Source organism: Orcinus orca, chromosome 7, assembly GCF_937001465.1.
Source record: "Orcinus orca chromosome 7, mOrcOrc1.1, whole genome shotgun sequence".
NCBI lineage: Eukaryota > Metazoa > Chordata > Mammalia > Artiodactyla > Delphinidae > Orcinus > Orcinus orca.
The window spans coordinates 118,299,084-118,317,048 of record NC_064565.1 but is presented as its reverse complement, the minus strand read 5'-3'; the positions used below and the strand labels follow the sequence as shown (position 1 = coordinate 118,317,048).

General features: G+C 55.0%; 1 long non-coding RNA gene across 1 annotated transcript; it reads left to right on the top strand.

The window, feature by feature from the left end:
* Positions 1-2,769: 2,769 nt before the first annotated feature.
* Positions 2,770-16,329, top strand: LOC117200607 (uncharacterized). The gene is made up of 3 exons (XR_004482221.2): positions 2,770-3,196; positions 12,116-12,201; positions 15,479-16,329. It is a non-coding gene; the product is annotated as an uncharacterized LOC117200607 (long non-coding RNA).
* Positions 16,330-17,965: the final 1,636 nt, after the last annotated feature.

Sequence of the window (17,965 nt, the reverse complement as noted above, 5' to 3'; positions counted from 1 at the left end):
GGCTGAAAAGAAAAATCTGCCCCAAATGCTAGCAACTAGGGATCTGTCTTCATTATTTCTCTCCTTTCTGACTTCCTGCAGGTTTGAAAGTTTTCAAGATAAAAGTTGGGGGAGGAGGAAAGGAAGTTCTGCTTGAGCTCTTAAGGTGTAAATCTTCAGGTAAGAAAAGGGGACCGACTGGGGCTCTGGGTTCTGGAGCCTAGGCCACACCTCCCCGTCATCCTAAGAGAGCCGGGCTCTGGGGAGATGATGGAATATAGGTTTGGAACATAAGTCGGGGCACAGGAGCAGGAAGTTGTCCACCTCAGCAAGGTGGAGGCCACCTGTCCTCTGAGCCAGACCAAGGAGGCAGCGGGCCTCTGGGTGACCAGCCAGCCTGTTGGACCCTGGACGACCGGCCCTAGACAGTGATGCCACATGGCAGGAAGAGGTGCTACGCGGCTGGGGACTGACTACCCCGCAGAGAAATCAGGCACAAGGACCCCAACACCCAGACTGCACAAGACCTGGCGTCTTGTGGGGGATGGGGAGGGAACTATTCAAGAGAGAAAAATCTGGTACTTCCAAAAACAAATGTAGGGCACATATTTCAGGGAGCAAAAAGACCTTTCTCAGCCCCTGGAGTTTGGTAGGACAAGGAAGCATCCACTCCCTCCATCAGTGGTCAGTGCTCGACCTGCCCACGCTGTGCTAGGCCCCAGCGAGGACCAGCAAACATGTCTCTGTCCTCTTGGGATGCCCAGCGCAGTGTGGAAGCTGCCGGTGGGCAGGTCTGACAGCAGAGCTGGGGGACCAGGTAGGGGGGAAGCAGTAGGACTGAATTCAGACTTGGCCAATCAGCAAAGCTCCCCAAGGAATGAGATCCAGTGAGACCGGGTTCTGGAGAAAGTCCTCCTCCTGGTCACGTCCTCACATGGCCTTTCCTTAATGCCCTCATGTACAGGGAGAGGGAGGGCTTCCTCTCTTCCTAAGGGCCTCGATCCCACCGTGGACCTGTTAGGGGAACCACTGACTGAAACCACGCACCCTGGCCAGGCCCTACAGTAACCACTTGCGTGAGTTCTCTTACTACAGGAGGTAAGGAAATCGGAACTAACAAACTACCACCAACTGGAAGAATTCAGGAAAGGTCAAAAAGAGAAAGTAGACACCAGTCTATATGTCCTACCAACCTCCCAGAATCCTTCTCGCCGGAATCCACGTTGGCTGAGCCATGCACACACCACCAGGAAGGACCCTGAGTCAGAATGATTGGCCAGAGACAACCCAGAAACTAACCCCATCACCATAAAACCCCAGACTGGGAGCCACGCGGCAGAGCAGTCCTCCTGGGTCCTCTCACCCTCCTGTTCTCCTCCTGGGCGGCCCTTCCCAATAAAGTCCCCTGCTTTGTCAGCACGTGTGTCTCCTCGGACAATTCATTTCCGAGTGTTAGACAAGAGCCCACTCTCGGGCCCTGGAAGAGGTCCCCCTTCCTGCAACAGACCCACACTCATGACCTCATATAACCCTACTCATCTCCCAAAAGCCCCACCTCCTCATATGGGGCCCCCATAATCACATTGGGAATTAGGGTTCCAGCGTAGGGACTTGGGGGGATGCAAACATCCAGCCCATAGCAGAAGCGACAGGACCAGATGCGCGTATCGGAAAGGCAATGTACACAATGAATCAGAAGGGAGATTGGCAAGCAGGAAGACAGGGAGAGGTGAGGGTACCTGCAGGAAGGAGGAGAAAGGCTGGTGGGTCTGAGAGGAGGGGGCAGGTGGGACCCACAGAGCCCCCAGCACTGCCTCCTGGCACAGGGGCCATCACAGTGCAAGGCTTAAGTGAGCCCCCAGGCTCAGCCCCTGGTCAGCTGAAGGGAGGGGCCTGGGGCACTAGGTCTTCGGCACTTCTGGTTCTCCTCCTGCTGGCCGGCCACATGGTAGATTTGGAAGGCAGGAGGCACGTGACTCACTCTGACCAATTAGATGTGGGCAGAAGCACCCTGAGTCACCTCCACAGGAAGCATTGAAGAGCCAGTGAGTGGGTTATGGTGGCACTTCCCCTCCCATGCCACCCTAACCCACGGGGTCCAGACAGGGAAGCCTCGAAAGCCTGAGCGCCTCACCAAGCGGCCAGCATGGTGAATGGCAAACGAGTGTCTGTTGCTCAAGCCGTGAGATCTTGCTTAAGCCGCTGAGATCTGAGGTGTGTTTGTTACCACACTTGACCTAGCCCATCCCTGACTGATACATCCCCTCTCTCACTCCATCACAGGATGGGGGCCTCAGGCTGCGGGTCACGTTTCCCTTTTCTCCAGAACAGCGCCATTAGCAGGACTGAAGTGCTTGCTTACAACATTCTGGGCACTGTTTTAAGGGCTTTATTTATATTGACTCATTTCTCACCACAACCCCATGAAGGGGTTGCTATTCTTGTCCTCATTTTAAAGATGGACAAACTGAGGCACAGAGAGGTGAAGTAACTTGCCCCAGGTCACCCAGCTAGTAAGTGGCACGGCCAGGATTTGAACCTGTGCCCTCTGGCTCCGTGCTTTTGTTCACTGAGCTGTGCTGCCCCTCAGGAAGCAAGAAGTGGTGGTAAGAATTTATTGGGAAGGTAACTTCATCCTGGGGAGAGTTCTCCAGGAAACAGTAAAACGTGAATAAAGAGGAGAGCCTTTGGCACGCTGGGCCCAGGCCGGTCCCCAGGACCCACCGTGAGGAAAGCAGGAGGCCTTTCCCGGCCAGTCCAGACCCCGACACCTCCTAGAATATTGCAGCCACAGCCTGGAGACCATCTCTCTCACCCCTGGCTCAGAGAAGAGAGACTCCCAGGCCCGCCCTGTCCCAGCCCCTCGGCCAAGCGTCCCAGGAGGAACAGCCGCAGGCACATCTCACGTCACTGCACAGCCATCCGTGGGGCGGAGCTGCTGCCACCAGCGCTGCTCCAACACACCCAGGGCCCCTGGTCTCCAGCCACGACCACTCCACCATCTGCAGCTCGAGCCTGCTGTCCGGATGGGCCGTCCCAGATCCGCATCCCTCGCCCTCCATCGCCCCTCCTCCAGGTCCAGTTCCGGCTTTGGCACCAGCTGGACGACGGACCAGATCCAGGTCAGATCTGAGCCGCGCTGGGCGGCCCAGCAAGGTGTGTCCCCGAAGGGCGAGGAGGCGCCGTGTCCCTGAAAACACCTCTGCAGTTCAACCAGGTAGGTCCTGGCAGAGGCTGTGTCGTCTGGGGGCTTGGGGGTCAGGCCGCCAAGGATTCTGGTACTTACATTTGGCCGTGACCAGAGGTGAGTGCCGAGGCTGAGTGCATGGGAATATTATTTCAACTGCCTTTAAGACAACTCGCTCCCCATCATAAAACTCTTGGCTGGCACCTTAGCTCTCGAGCTTTCAGCCTTAAGTGCCGTTGGTACGTTTCTCAGCAACATTAATTAAAATCCTTTTACAGACCGGGCTGTTTTCCACACAGGAAGGCTCTCACCTGGGGAGCACTTTCACAGGTGAATTGACTCTTTAAAAGCTTTTAAATTAATGTCATTCCCCACAGCTCTTATTTTTCCAAAGAGAAAGCCTTACAAAGTCACCTCCTTCCTCCCCGGCGGGCAGGCGAGCGAGGTCAAGGTCGGTGGGGAAGCGGGGGCAAGGGTGGCCCTGCAGAGGGCGCTCCATGGGAGGCCACACCGCCTGCCAGCACCTACACATGGGCAGACCTCACCGGGGCTTGGCTTCAATAACACGCTTCTGGAAAGGGAGGTCTCCCTCTCTTTGGCTTCACACACTGTTTCTGTTCAGAAGAAATTATCCGTAGAGGACTAAATGCCCCCCACATTGTTCTATTCCTCAAAGACCCTGATAGCAGCTCAGTCCGTGCACTTAACCCCCTGCTCCTGGCCAAGCAGGATTCCTGAGCAGATGCCGCGCCAGCGTAGGGCTGTGGCCTGTGTTCAGTGCTTGGGGCGTGAGATCTAATTTCGTCCTCACAGCTACGCCCTGAGGAAGTGTTATGATCTCCTAAAAAGGCAGAGAGAGGCTCAGAGAGGCCAAGCGAATTTTACCAGGTAACACAGCAGGTAAGTGGGGAAGCAGGGGCTATATTTCAATTCTTCTGGCTCTGAAGTCTGCTCTGGAGAGTGGGCTGGTTTTGTAAATATTTTAATAAAGATGAAAGGTGCAGAGAAGAATCAGGAAGCAAAGAAGCAGAGAAGAATCAGGAAGCAGAGAAGCGGAGGAGAATCAGGAAGCAGAGGAGACTCAGGAAGCAGAGAAGCGGAGGAGACTCAGGAAGCAGAGGAGCGGAGGAGACTCAGGAAGCAGAGAAGCAGAGGAGACTCAGGAAGCAGAGAAGCGGAGGAGAATCTGGAAGCAGAGAAGCGGAGGAGAATCAGGAAGCAGAGAAGCGGAGGAGAATCAGGAAGCAGAGAAGCGGAGGAGAATCTGGAAGCAGAGAAGCGGAGGAGAATCAGGAAGCAGAGGAGACTCAGGAAGCAGAGAAGCGGTGGAGAATCTGGAAACAGAGAAGCGGAGGAGAATCTGGAAGCAGAGAAGCGGAGGAGGATCAGGAAGCAGAGAAGCGGAGGAGGATCAGGAAGCAGAGAAGCGGAGGAGAATCAGGAAGCAGAGAAGCGGAGGAGAATCTGGAAGCAGAGAAGCGGAGGAGAATCAGGAAGCAGAGAAGCGGAGGAGAATCAGGAAGCAGAGAAGCGGAGGAGAATCTGGAAGCAGAGAAGCGGAGGAGAATCTGGAAGCAGAGAAGCGGAGGACAATCTGGAAGCAGAGAAGCGGAGGAGAATCAGGAAGCAGAGAAGCAGAGGAGAATCAGGAAGAGCCCAAACGTGCAGCTTGGCCTGTGACTCTGGCACTTCCTACCTCCCCCAACCCGGTGGGCGGCGGAGGGGGGGGGGCGTTCTTTAGCCCCTCCCCACCTGTTAGGGAGATCAGGGTAGAAGGCAGGGCTGAGGAGGCCCCCAGGGGCTCCCAGAAGAGGCCTTGGAAGCTGGAACAGAACAGGGTGCAGCTGCAGCCCCGGAGGCCCGGGGTGAGCAGATCAGCACCCCCAGGACCCCCGGGACCTGTGGTACCTGTGGGACAGTGGGGAGCCCAGGGCCAGGGCAGCCTGCAGGCCGTGGACCTGCTGCCCAGTGCCAGCTGATCCAGGGACAAAGCATGACTTAATCCAGGTTAGGGAGAACGTAGCGCCGGGGGCCGAACGCTCGTCCAGCTGCTCGTCCTGGGAAACATGACCCCCCAACAGCAGCGAGAGTGCAGAGGAGCGGAGATGCGGGTGGGAGGAGGTCCGCAGCGGGTGTCACCCAGCGCCCGGGCAGACTGGGCCACAAACCACCCAGCCTGGGGGAAGCGCGACCCCAACTCCACCCTCAGCCGTGGGCAGCGCTCGGAGTCAGAGCTTCCAGGTGCCCAGAGGGCCCACAGCACGTCAGCAGGACAGCCAGGGCCTGGGACACACAGGAGAATCGGGACAGAAATGGATGTCGAGGACAGAGCCCGCCGGTGGGTTGGGCTGCTGTGAAGGCGCCCCCTCCTCTGTTCTCGGCAGGGACTGTCCACTCACACACACGGCGCTGAGCCCATCCGCAGGGGGCCCAGGGGGCCCCCCGGGCTTCCGCGCAGATGACGGGGCTCAGGGAGCAGGGGTGCTGAGTGGAGGGTCTGCGGGGACGCCCGGAATCCTCTCTGGAGGTCATGGGCTGTGCGGTCAGCTGGGGTCTCTGATTCCGGGATCCCGTGGGCAGGGGGCACCCGGCCACATCCATGCGGAGGTGCAGGGGCCACTGGGCCCTGAATGAGCGACAGGGAGGAGGCATCGGAGCTGCTGCACTGTCCTCGCACCCGTGCCGGCGGTTCTCCCTCCCCACCCGACCAGTCCACTCGGGTGTAAATGAAAACCTGAACTTCTCATCCCGTTTATAGCTTCCCGCCACCCGCAGCTCAGGCCTGACCCTCAGCCAGGCAGAGCAGAGGGGCTGGTCTGCTTCCCCACATGCCCCTCCTCTGCCCATCCACCCCGACGGTTCTCCAGGCCGGGGAGTACTGGGGAGGAGAGGGTGGTGAGGGGCTGCGGAAACCGCACCAGTGCCCCCCTCTGACGGTTGTCCGCACGCTCTCTGTGGGGATCCCTGGTGTCCCTGTGCCGTGCTGGCCGTCACCGTGGCCCTCAGCTCCACTTGGTCCACCCACCACGTCTTCGCCTCCTTCCCCTCAGCAGGAGCTTCCCAGGCAGCTGGCACTCAGCCGCGTTCCGAGGCTCTCACACCGCACCTTGTCCCATCCCAGCCGGGGATGCAGAGACCTGCCGCCCCTGTCCCCAGGCTGGGATTTATTTACAGGTGGTGCCAGGACCCGGGCTGCTGGCAGGATGACAGCCCAGCTGGGATCCACGCCCGATGCCCGCCCGTAGAGGGAGGCCAGCAGAGACACGGAGAGTCCGAGGGACCCCTCTCCCCACCCCTGTCCCTGCCAAGCCAGGACCCGGCCTGGGGAGACTCGGGGGGACCCCTGAACTGAAGGTTTAAACACCGGGGTCAATCTGGAAGACATTTGGTTACATTTCAGTTATCAGGCTCCGTGGAGCTTTGATTCCAAAAATACGCTTGGTTACAGAGAAATAATAATTACCTTTGGAAACCTTTTACTAAAGTGCACTATGCAGACAGAGAAGGGTGCCGGCTGTAAGCGTGGAGCTCAATGAATCTCTCACAAACTGGAGACACCCAATAAAGTGGTTACTTTTTAAACTTTGCGTGTGTGGCCTGTGAGAACACTGTTCCTGCAGAAGGGGAAATGAGTCTTCCAGCCAACAAGCGTTTTCAGTCCCCTTGCAGAGCCCCTCGCAGACACAGGCCGCCGGGGAGGTCTGGCCGCATGGAGGACAGTGTCCAGCTGGCAGACAGGTCCCGGTCACCCCTGTGGGGACAGCGGGCTCCTGACGGGGAGACCTGGGAACTGGCGCACAACACAGGCAATGTCCTCCAGAGCGCCCGCCCTCCACCCGGCCCCGGATGAAACATCAGTCGTGTTTCACCTGGGAGCTGGTGAAAGCCCGAAGCCCAGGCCGCCCCCCTGACCAGCTAATCAAACCTCCGAGGTTCACCCCCAGAGCCTGTTTGTTAGAAGCGTCCAGACAGCTCCAGGGGCTGTGGAGTTCGTGCCATAATCCTTGTACACTGCTGTACACACGTTCCCCAGGAACGGGAGGGTTCAGGAAACCTCAGCGAATCCTTTGTACACATTCAGAAAGTTAAGGAACTTCTCGAGGGCTACTTGACCAGGGCGTTAGTCAGTGCAGGCCGTCTTAACAAAGAACCACAGACCAGGCAGCTTAAACAACAGAAATCTGTCTCCTCACACCTCTGGAGCCTGGAGGCTGAGATCAAGACCGGGTTTCTTGTGAGGGCCCCCTCCTTGCGGTGTACATGGCTGTCCTCCCTCTGTGTGTGTCTGTATCCTCATCCCCTCTTCTCATAAGGACGCCCACCCTGGTGACCTCATTCTGACTTAACCTACGTAAAGAGCCTCAGGATGCAGCACATTCCAAGGTGCTGGGGGTCGGGGCTTCTACATGTGAACTTGGTGCGGTGGGAAGACACAGGTCAGCCCATGCCAGCCAGGTACCTGCTACCTGACCAGTAGAGATGCCCGGGGCTGGGGCTGGGGGGCACCTTGTACAGAATTCTGTTTCCATGTGGACAGAACATGATGCTGGATGAGCCCTAATCAGAACCAGCTTGGCTCCCGGTACCCAGAGGCCAGCCCCTGGCGAGCAGCCCCTGCTCCGGCTGTCTTTCCGCAGCTGATTCTGGCAGTGTCTACACTTCACACGGATTTCAGACAGCGTGTCTGTTGTGTGGGGGAGGACGGATCTGAGCGGGAAGAGGCCGGGGTAGGGGAGGCATCAGAGGCTGCAGCAATCGTCCTGGCGATAAGTGATAGGATATAAAAGGGGCGTGGGCCGCGAGGGTGCACATCGCCCATGGAATCACTCACAGATGTCTGTGCACAGGGAGGAGAGCCAGGCTGCGCGAGAAGACTCGCCGTGTCAGTCAGGATTGGGGATGCTGCCCTGACGAGCGAAGGCAGGAGCACCGCTCAGGGACCCCTGGAAATGCATCCCTGTCTGGACTCCATAACTGTAAAGGTGTTTTATTTCCTGCAACATTTAGATCAAAGGACTTTGTTTTAAGACTTGGGGCTGCTATTTCCATTTCTCTGGAGGATTCATAAGAGGGAAGAGCCAGCTCCTATCAGGGCAGGCTGAAGCGAAGAGAGAGGAAAGGGCTGCATTCCTTTCAAAAGCAAGACCCCTCAAAGACCCCTGGGCTTGCCGATCTCGTGTTGCCGGAAATGAACTCGGCCCCAATAGCAGATAAAGAATGAAAATTCCTTTGGTGGAAGGAAAAAGGATCGGGCTCTTGTTGTGAACTTGCCCCTCTCTCCAGGAAACACACACATGCTCTCTGAAGCCATCAGAAAAAGAGGATCTTGGCTTCCCTGGTGACACAGTGGTTAAGAATCCGCCTGCCGATGCGGAGGACACGGGTTCGAGCCCTGGTCCGGGAAGATCCCACATGCCGCGGAGCAACTAAGCCCGTGCGCCACAACTACTGAGCCTGCACTCTAGAGCCCGTGCGCCACAACTACTGAGCCTGCGCTCTAGAGCCCGCGAGCCACAACTGCTGAAGTCTGCTTGCCTAGAGCCCGTGCTCCGCAACAGGAGAAGCCACTGCAGTGAGAAGCCCACGCACCACAACAAAGAGCAGCCCCCGCTCGCCGCAACTAGAGAAAGCCCGCTCGCAGCATCGAAGACCCAACGCAGCCAAAAATAGATAAATAAAATAAATATTTTTAAAAAGAGGATCTTCTCATTTGCTGCTTCTGCAGAGGTGAAGACACTGCTTCCACCTCCATCGCTGGCAGGGGAGACTCTGGGTGACCTCATGTTGTCCAGACCACCCATCCACCAGAGCTATCCTCACCCTCTTCCTTACCAACAGGAGACTGCTCCACTGGAATGTTCCAGGGGAACAAGAGACACCTCACGATCACTTCCACTTACATCACCCCCACTTCCCTTTCAAAGAGCTCAAGGGCGCTGAGGTTTTATGTGTAAGGGGATCCTAGGGCCACCCACGTGGTAGAAGCCGGGGCTGCCAGAAGAATTTCCAGATTGTACATATCTCCCTTCCTGGATCTGGGCTCTTAATCTCATTACTAAACGTTGAGTCTTTTGCACTAAGGTATGAGATTTCAAATATTTATAAGCAGAGGCATCATTCGTAAAATGAAATCTTATGCAGCAACCTAATTTATAGAATAAATTACTGTGGAGCTCTGCTGGCTGCGGTGGGCCCAGAGCCTCCCCTCACCCCTGGGTGGGCTCCAGGCAGCCCACAGAGCTCAGGTAGGTGCCTCCTGAAAGCCGGGGAAACAAAGGACTCCCTCACCAGGTGGAAACGCCCAGCCTCCCCAGAGGGACAGAGGGACAGTGGGACAGCTCAGGACACTAGTTTCTAGTATGTGCCTACGTGTGTCCTCAGGGGAGGTTTGTATGAGCCCAGCAACACACCCAGTGTTGTGTTCATTCCTGAGGGTAAAAGCATCTTGGACGATCTTGCCTCTGCCCCCAGAGTACTGACGGGTCACCAGTGGGAGAAATGTAGCAGTAAACAACAATCGTGATTCACTTAAGGAAGATGTGAAGGAGAAGGAAAAAATATGGGAAGACACACTGTGCTTCTAAGTGTAAATTAGATTTTTAAATAAGTTAGAGTTCCCCAAATTTTCATGAGTTTAATGCCACCCCCAAAATTCAACTGAATGATGCCAAAGATTACCTGAAAGAATAAATTGATAAGAATACCTAAGACTTTGGGGAAAAAGGAGCAGTGAGGGTTACTTGCCATTTGGGATATTAAAACACATGAGAAAGTTACAACAATAAAAACAGTAACTTAAGGGTGCAAAGATCAATAGACCAATGGTGGGTATAAGATACACCTGAAAAAGACCCTGTTAGTAAAATTTAATATACGATCAAAGAAGCCAAACAGGGCTTCCCTGGCGGCGCAGCGGCTGAGAGTCCGCCTGCCGATGCAGGGGACGTGGGTTCGTGCCCTGGTCCGGGAAGATCCCACATGCCGCGGAGCGGCTGGGCCCGAGAGCCATGGCCACTGAGCCTGCACGTCCGGAGCCTGTGCTCCGCAACGGGAGAGGCCACAGCAGTGAGAGGCCCGCGTACCGCAAAAAAAAAAAAAAAAAAAAAAAAAAAAAGAAGCATTACAGATGGCTAGAGAGGGGATGAAACACTCAACTAATGGTGCTTGAAAAACTGACTCAATAGGAAAAACTTTAAGTTAGAGCCTCACTCCAAGCCATATCCCCAAATAAATTCCAAATAGATGGAAAAGCTAAACATAAAAAGAAACCATGACAATTTTCGAGAAAATATAGTTGAATATTTAACTGACTTCACTGGTAAGTAAGATCTTATCAAGTATGAAAACAAATAGCAGAGGAAAAAATTACCTAAAATGTAAGAGGGTCTGTACCTCAAGTGATAAGATTAAACAAATGACAAATCAAGAAAAAATATGGGTAACAAAGATGACAAAGAGTTAATATCTTACTCTAGAAAAGGGTGTTTTAACACAGTTTTTAAAAGGCAAGCTTCCAATAGAAAAAAAAGAGGCAAAGACCTCACAGGAAATTCACAGAAGAAAAACATGGAAATGAACAAAAAATTATATTAAAAATATATTAAACCACATTAACCCATGTTTTCTTCTCTATAGTTTACTGCATTTTCTAAATTTCATCTTCAGAAGAGAGTACAGGCAGGATGGATTCATTTATAGAAAGCCCCAAACCAGGCAGAAACTCATCTGTGTGGCTGGGAATGAGGGCGGAGCTTCCTTCTGGGCGTTAACCTCTGGATGTGGCGAAGGGGGTGAGGTGTTCTGTACCATTCTACTCCTGCTTCGGTGATGATTACACAGGCCAGTTCACGTTGTCGAAATTCACCAAGCTGAACACTTATAATGTGTATACTTTTCTGTATTTACGTGTACTTTGTTTACTTTTAAAAAATGTATATGGCAAAAGATCCCACAAAAAATAGAAAAGAAGAAATGTACAAAATATATTTTTAACAGAGATGACCTGTAAGGTGTAAGTGCCCAAAATATACAGTGAGGGTGAACTCACAAGAGAGACCCAAATACCCAACAGAAAAACGGACAAGGGCTATAAACAGGCAAAAGAAAGGGATCGGAATAAATGTCCATCACACACCTGAGAAGCTGCTCACGATCACTAGAAGTCAGGGAAAGCCGATTAGAGCAACAGAGAGACATCACTACACCCATCAGCCCACAAAAAACTTAAAAATAAAAAAATCCGGAATACATATTCATGGGAGCGATATGGAGAAAGGGGTCTCCGTACACTGCTGGTGGCAACGCGAAGAGTCCTGGCGCTTTCCGGAAGCGAAGTGGCAACTGATAGTAAAATTAAAATGGAATACGTGCCCTCCAGGTAGAATCCAAGGTAACAGCAACTAAAGGAGACACAGTGTTTTCAGAGAGGCTTGTCTTCTCCTTGTCTTCAAGGTCATAGGAGTTGCCGGTTCATATCATAGGTCCCCTGCTGGATTTTCCCCCCGTTTGTTCATCCCAGAAGCAGGGATTGACCTGGACTGGTGTTTGCTCCCCTACGCTGTCTGAGGGCTCTGTGTGCCCCTCTCGGTGTCCACCAAGCTTTACGCTGTGCAGTAGCCTTCTCCTGGGTCTCCTGGCGTCCCACTTAGCCCACTCCATCCCGCCTGCACACTGCGGCCAGCAGGAGCCTCAGAAAACACGGATGCGATCAGGGCATCTTCTGTCCGTTGTTCTTCATTTTTCATTTCCAAGAAAAAAATGAAACAGTCTCACCAGGGCCTTCACACCCTGGCCCCTGCCAGCCACGCCTGTTTCACGTCACCACCCTGAGCCCCTCCCTCACCCACCCCCTGCCACTCTGGCCTTCCGTCACCTCCTGGACCGCACCAGGCGCCTTGTTCCTTGACAGCCTTCCCTCAAGCCCCCTGTGCTTGTCCTCCCCTTCCCCAGGATGCCCTGTCTCCCTGCGGCCAGGCTCCAGAGAGCATCACCACGCGCGCGCTGTCCCTGGGACCCTTCCCAGCTCTTTCACAACCGTGAGTAAATAACTCTGTAAGCCCTTGAGCGATGTCTGTCTCCCTCCGAGACCGGAGCTCCTCGGCACAGGGAGCACGTCCACCCTCCTCACAGCCGCGTCCCCAGCTCCCCGCAGGGTCTGGCACCGGGAAGGCACCCAGTCAGTAACAGCCGAACGCTGCATTAGTGCACTGTCCTCTGAGCCCGGCAGGCGACACCTCCCAGTGCGGTCGTGCGATGGAAGGAGAAGGGACAGTGGGGGAAGCATGCTGGTGTTTCCTGGGGGTGACAGATGCTCAGGCCCCCTATGTTTCCTGAGAATACCCCAACAACCTCAGGGCTGGGGGTGTGGGGAGACCCCGGGGTCTACTCCGCAGTCAGATGCCTGGGTTCCAGGCCCAGCTCTGATACCAACAGCAGTGGGACCAGGACCTCTCCACGCCTGTTTCTTAACCTAAAAACTGGGCAGGTGGGAGGAGGTGGAAGATGACAGTGACACCAGGTGTGCTACCTGGGCAGCCACGCCGGGCCCCTTGCTCAGAAGGCCTGCGCTTGGTGTAATGCCCTGTTGTCCCTGCCATGAGAGCCTGAAGACGTTTTGAACAAAAGGCCCACACTTTGATTCTGCCCTGGGTCCCACAAATTGTGTACCCAGGCCCGATACCATTTATCTCAGTGTGGTAATGCCAGGGGCGCGCCTTCAGCCACCAGGAGCGTGAAGGGCTCACTAGGTGGCATCTGCTGCCTCGGGGGCCCCCTGGCTCGTGGGGGATAGCTGGCCTGACACCTCGTAGCCTGAGGGCGCCATCTCTCCAGCCCCAGGAGGATTTCAGGGACCAGGGCGCTGCTACAGGTCGAAGTGGCAAAGGTGCAGCCCACCCGCTCTTGTCCCCCCTTTCCCCTCTTCCAAGGGGCCCCTCCACTGTCAGGAGAAATGCTCGCACGTTCGGGGACCCCTCCCTACCACTTCCTGTGGACACTTTGAGGCTTCTGACCCTCCGGAGTCGCCTCGCCCCCGAGCAGGTGGGCCCCAAGCAGCGGAGGTGGGTGAGCCCTCCGCCCTCCGCCCTCGTGAGCCACCGCAAAACCACCGTGGCAGCTTTATGACGGGACAACCGACCTGGAGGGGAGAGAGCTCTGCTGACTGTCACTACCCTCCACATTTAGCAAAGACATATTTCAGGAATCATACATGCAAGCAGTAGAAAGGCAAATGGCTTTAACAGTGAATTAGTAAAGGGTTTTTTGCCGGACTGAGAGTCCCACAGCATATAAAGCCCGAAGCGCTTAGCGTATGGATTTAAGCGCCAGCAGGCGTGTGTGCTCTGCGCGGTCCCCCTGCTGGCGGCGCTGACCCAGGGACGCTCTCGTTCCCACCCTGGCTTGTTTCCCAGCAGCCGGGGCGCCCAGGGGTGATGCTGGGTGCTGAGTCTCCCTCCCCGCCTCCCAATGCAGCTGGAACCAAACCTCAAAGCCCCTTCTCGCAGGGCGCTGTGGTATCTCCGGAAAGCCGCCACGCAGAGTGGCTTATACAACAGGCCTGGCCCTCACCACCCCTCCGGATAACACTGGAGATTACTTTAATGCCTCCAGTTCTTAATTTGAAAAACAGATGAGAAAAACACTTGAGATCATCTCTAAAAGTACAGCTAAACCCTAAATTAACTTCACCTTATTTCTACCATCCTCAACATTTTTTTTTCTCTGTAGGTTAATAGTTCTTGAGAAAAACGTGCTTGCCTCACCTGGAGATGGAACAGTTTCCCCCGAAACGGCAGGTCACGGGAGGGGAGAGGAAGGGCCCTGGGAAGGATCTCACCCTGTGAGGGGACAAACAGGGAACCGAGGCCAGCCAGGACAAGAGGCAAGAAGGCGGTCAGTTCCGCCGGTTCTTGGACGAGGTGTTGAGGAAGCAGCTTGGACAAAGGGAGGGAGGCAGGTGGAACGGAGGCCAGACAGGCCACCAAGCTGCCCTGTGCCGGGCCCGGCCACAGACCAGAGCCCGGCATGTGTGGGCCCAATGACCCCAGCCGGGGCCAGAGAGGGGACCCAGGCGACAGTCAGAAAGGGCTGCTCTGGACGGCACCTTTGTGTGCAGAATCCAGCCCCATCTTACACAGGAGGAAACTGAGTTCCAGAGAGGTGAACCTGCCCCCCCTTCTCACAGAGGAGGAGGGCAGAGCCGGGCATGTGCCAGGCCCCTGCCCCCAGCACAGAGCCCAGCCCCCAGGCAAGCTGTACAAAGCTGGACGAGCTACGAAATGCCAGAAACAGGACCTTAAAGTGTAACTTTAAATGCACGTCCTTTGCGCTCAAAGTGCCAACTCTACACCAAGCTGAACAGGGCAGCTCTGAACCTTACTCACTTGGAGTCTCACGCGTCAAGTTCGAGCGGGAGCCCTCAGGGACCCACCCTGACCTGTCCTTCCCCTTCTAGAAGCCCAGCCCAGCCCATACCCCACACACACCTGGGGCAGCCACTCCACTGTCACCACCCCACCAGCTCCAGGGTGACCGACTCGTCCCCATGACCTGGGACTGGGGGTCCCCCAAATGCAAGACTTTCAGTTTTAAAAACAATAAAATTCCGGACACACCAGGACAAGCTGGTGACCCAGCTCCCCTCCCAGGCGTCCCTGTGCCTGAGGGCCACCCCTGCCCCATCAGGAAGCCGCCTCCCTGCCCCAGACAGAACGCCCTCCCTGGGGTCTCCCTGCTGCTGATCGCCTTCTTCGTGACCCAGAGCCACTGGTGCACATGTGGCAGCTCTGTGGTCAGGGGGGCGCAGATTAAGGATCCTGTCTCCGCATGGCGGGGTCTCTTACTTTGCAGCTGCTCACAAATCAGCAGTTACCCAGAGCATCACAGAGACCTGTTTGTGAAGCACACATCCATTTGGGCTCTCCTCCCACCCACCATTCTGCTGCCGGCCGCCCCCCGCCACCCCAAAGACCATTTTTAGGAAGTCAATGTATGATTCAGAGGCGGCCGATGTTCCAAGAGTCCTTCCTGCTCTGTGAGCACCCGGAGCTGAGTTAGCCATTCAGGACTATAGTACGTGAAGAAACTATCTAAGGACATAAACTGCAGCCCCGTCAGAGCTGCTAGACAGTGCTGGGAATGGTTTAAATGGCCTCCCTTTCTCCAAATGAACCAGGACTGGTCCTTGTCCAGAGGCCCTTTCTCTCTCCTGTTGCTGCTGCGCGGGGCAGCAGAGGGCTGTGGGTGCGCTGCACGGGAGTCCACACCATGTCTTTTCCAAGACACTTGGAGTGACCTTCTCCCTTTCTCCCCTAGGGCCCCTCCCCACCTGCTTCTTTTTAAAAAGGGGGAAGGAAGGAAGGGTGGTGGGGAATAAAAACAGAGACAAGAAGAAAGCGCCAGCCCATGCTTGACTCCTGCTTGGGGGCCTCAGAGCAGAGCCAAGGGCCAACCGCCCCCTGAGACCTGCCTGATGTGGGACGTTGGGGCCTGTACGCAGTGAGAGGTGCTGACCCTCCTGCTGAGTTTAAGGCTGTCCTGGGTGGTTGTTGGGACACCCCGGGCATTGCAGCCACACATGTGGAGCCAAAGCCTGGCCACAAGCATTAGGGGCCGGGGCCTCTCACCACTCATCGTGCCAGCTTGACATAATGGCCCCAGCCCTGGTGTTACCTCCTCAGCACGCCTTCGCTGTGACTGTCGGTGAGGGGGCTGGGCAGGGATCTTCCTGCTGCTTCTGTCCCACCATCACCCAGTCCCCCTCCCAACACATCCTGGGCCACCAGCCTTCCGCACCCGGGACCCCGAGGTTCAGCTGCCTGAATGGACTTGCTTCCCACCCAGCAGAAACTCAAACTGATACTCTCCCATCTGCTGACCATTCACCACTTATCCGTCCACTTTCCAGCTTCGCAACGTTCTTAACGTCTCTCATGCGCCAATGTCTCTCTTCCTTTCTTCTGTCCTCACCAGTCCTCACTTAGCAGGATTTCAGAAGGGGCAGCGCAGTCCTGCATCTTTAACCACAAGTCCTCTGTCAACAGGGACAGCTCCAGAATTTCTACAGAGGATGGTCTGAGGGCAGCAGTCAGGGCAGGGAAGGAGGTTGCCTAGGGATATGGTCCTAAAGCAGCTTTTGCTCAGCAAGTGCACCTTTTTTTTTTTTTGGTGTATGCTCTATTTAGATTGTATGCCAGACAGGATCCTGGCAGGTAACAGAGGACATCTCCGATTGAGTAACCTGAGGAGCATTTTTTATGGAACGATTTACAAAAATACAAGCAGAACTTTTAAAGGAAGCAGTAGAGGTAGCAGAGTGTTCCACATTATTCTAACAACCACCGGGAGATGCCACCCAAGTCCTGAAAGGGGCGTGGGGATAGCTCATGGGACCTGGAGAGAGGGAGCTGGCTTCCAGGCTGGGATCTGCAGGAGCAGAAGCTGAGATGAAGTTGAGGTGCCAGGTGTTTGTTAAGGAGGCAGATGGCCTCCTTTCAGAGGTGAAATCCAGCTGTTACAGGCCCACTGCAGCCTCAGCCAGCCCTGTGGGGAGCTCAAGAGCAAGGGGTGGCCATGAGACAAGCCTCCATGCTGGCCTCTCAGTCACCAAGAACTTGACCAGACAAGATGGGTCTCCACCAGGGACAGACCCCGAAGGCTGCTGACCATGCCCTGCTGCTGGGCCACAGTCTTTCCTGGAAGGGAAAAGCCAAGACCGAGACCATCAGTAGGAGGGTGCATCCAGATGACAGCCGCACCTGGAGTAGGGAGCCAGGTGGCCTCCCTCACCTTCTGCCCCTTCTACTCTCCCTCCAACTGTCAACCCTGCCCAAAGTCAGACAGCAGGAAGCCCTGGCATCCCACAGGGCAGCCTCCTGCCACACTCCTGCAACACTGCAACCCAGCACCATCCTGCATGGCAAGGAGGGCAATGGTGGCAGTTAGCCAACTCAGCCACCAACAAAGCATGGCCATCCCCAAAAGACCTAGGACTTAACCTCCACCACCACCACCACCATCATCATCACCATCATCACCATCACCATCATCTCCACCATCACCATCATCATTATCACCATCATCATCACCATCACCATCATCACCATCATCACCATCATCATCACCATCACCACCATCACCATCATCACCACCATCACCATCATCACCACCACCATCATCATCACCATCATCATCATCACCATCATCACCATCACCATCACCATCATCACCATCATCACCATCACCATCATCACCATCATCACCATCATCATCACCATCATCACCATCATCATCACCATCATCACCATCACCATCATCACCATCATCATCACCATCATCACCACCACCATCATCACCATCATCACCACCACCATCATCATCACCATCATCGCCATCATCACCATCACCATCATCACCACATCATCACCATCATCACCATCACCATCATCACCATCATCACCATCATCACCATCATCACCACCACCATCACCATCATCACCATCACCATCATCACCATCACCATCATCACCATCATCACCACCATCACCATCATCAACACCACCATCATCATCGTAATCATCACCATCATCATCACCACTATCATCATCACCATAATTACCATCATCATCAACATCACCATCATTTGTACTTGAAGGAGTTAGGAAGCCTGAGGGAGATTACAGGAGGCTAAAGCACCCACACTCATGCCCACCCCACACACACACTCACACACATACACACACTACACACATACACCTGCACTCACACACACATATATATAGCACACATACACATATATACACT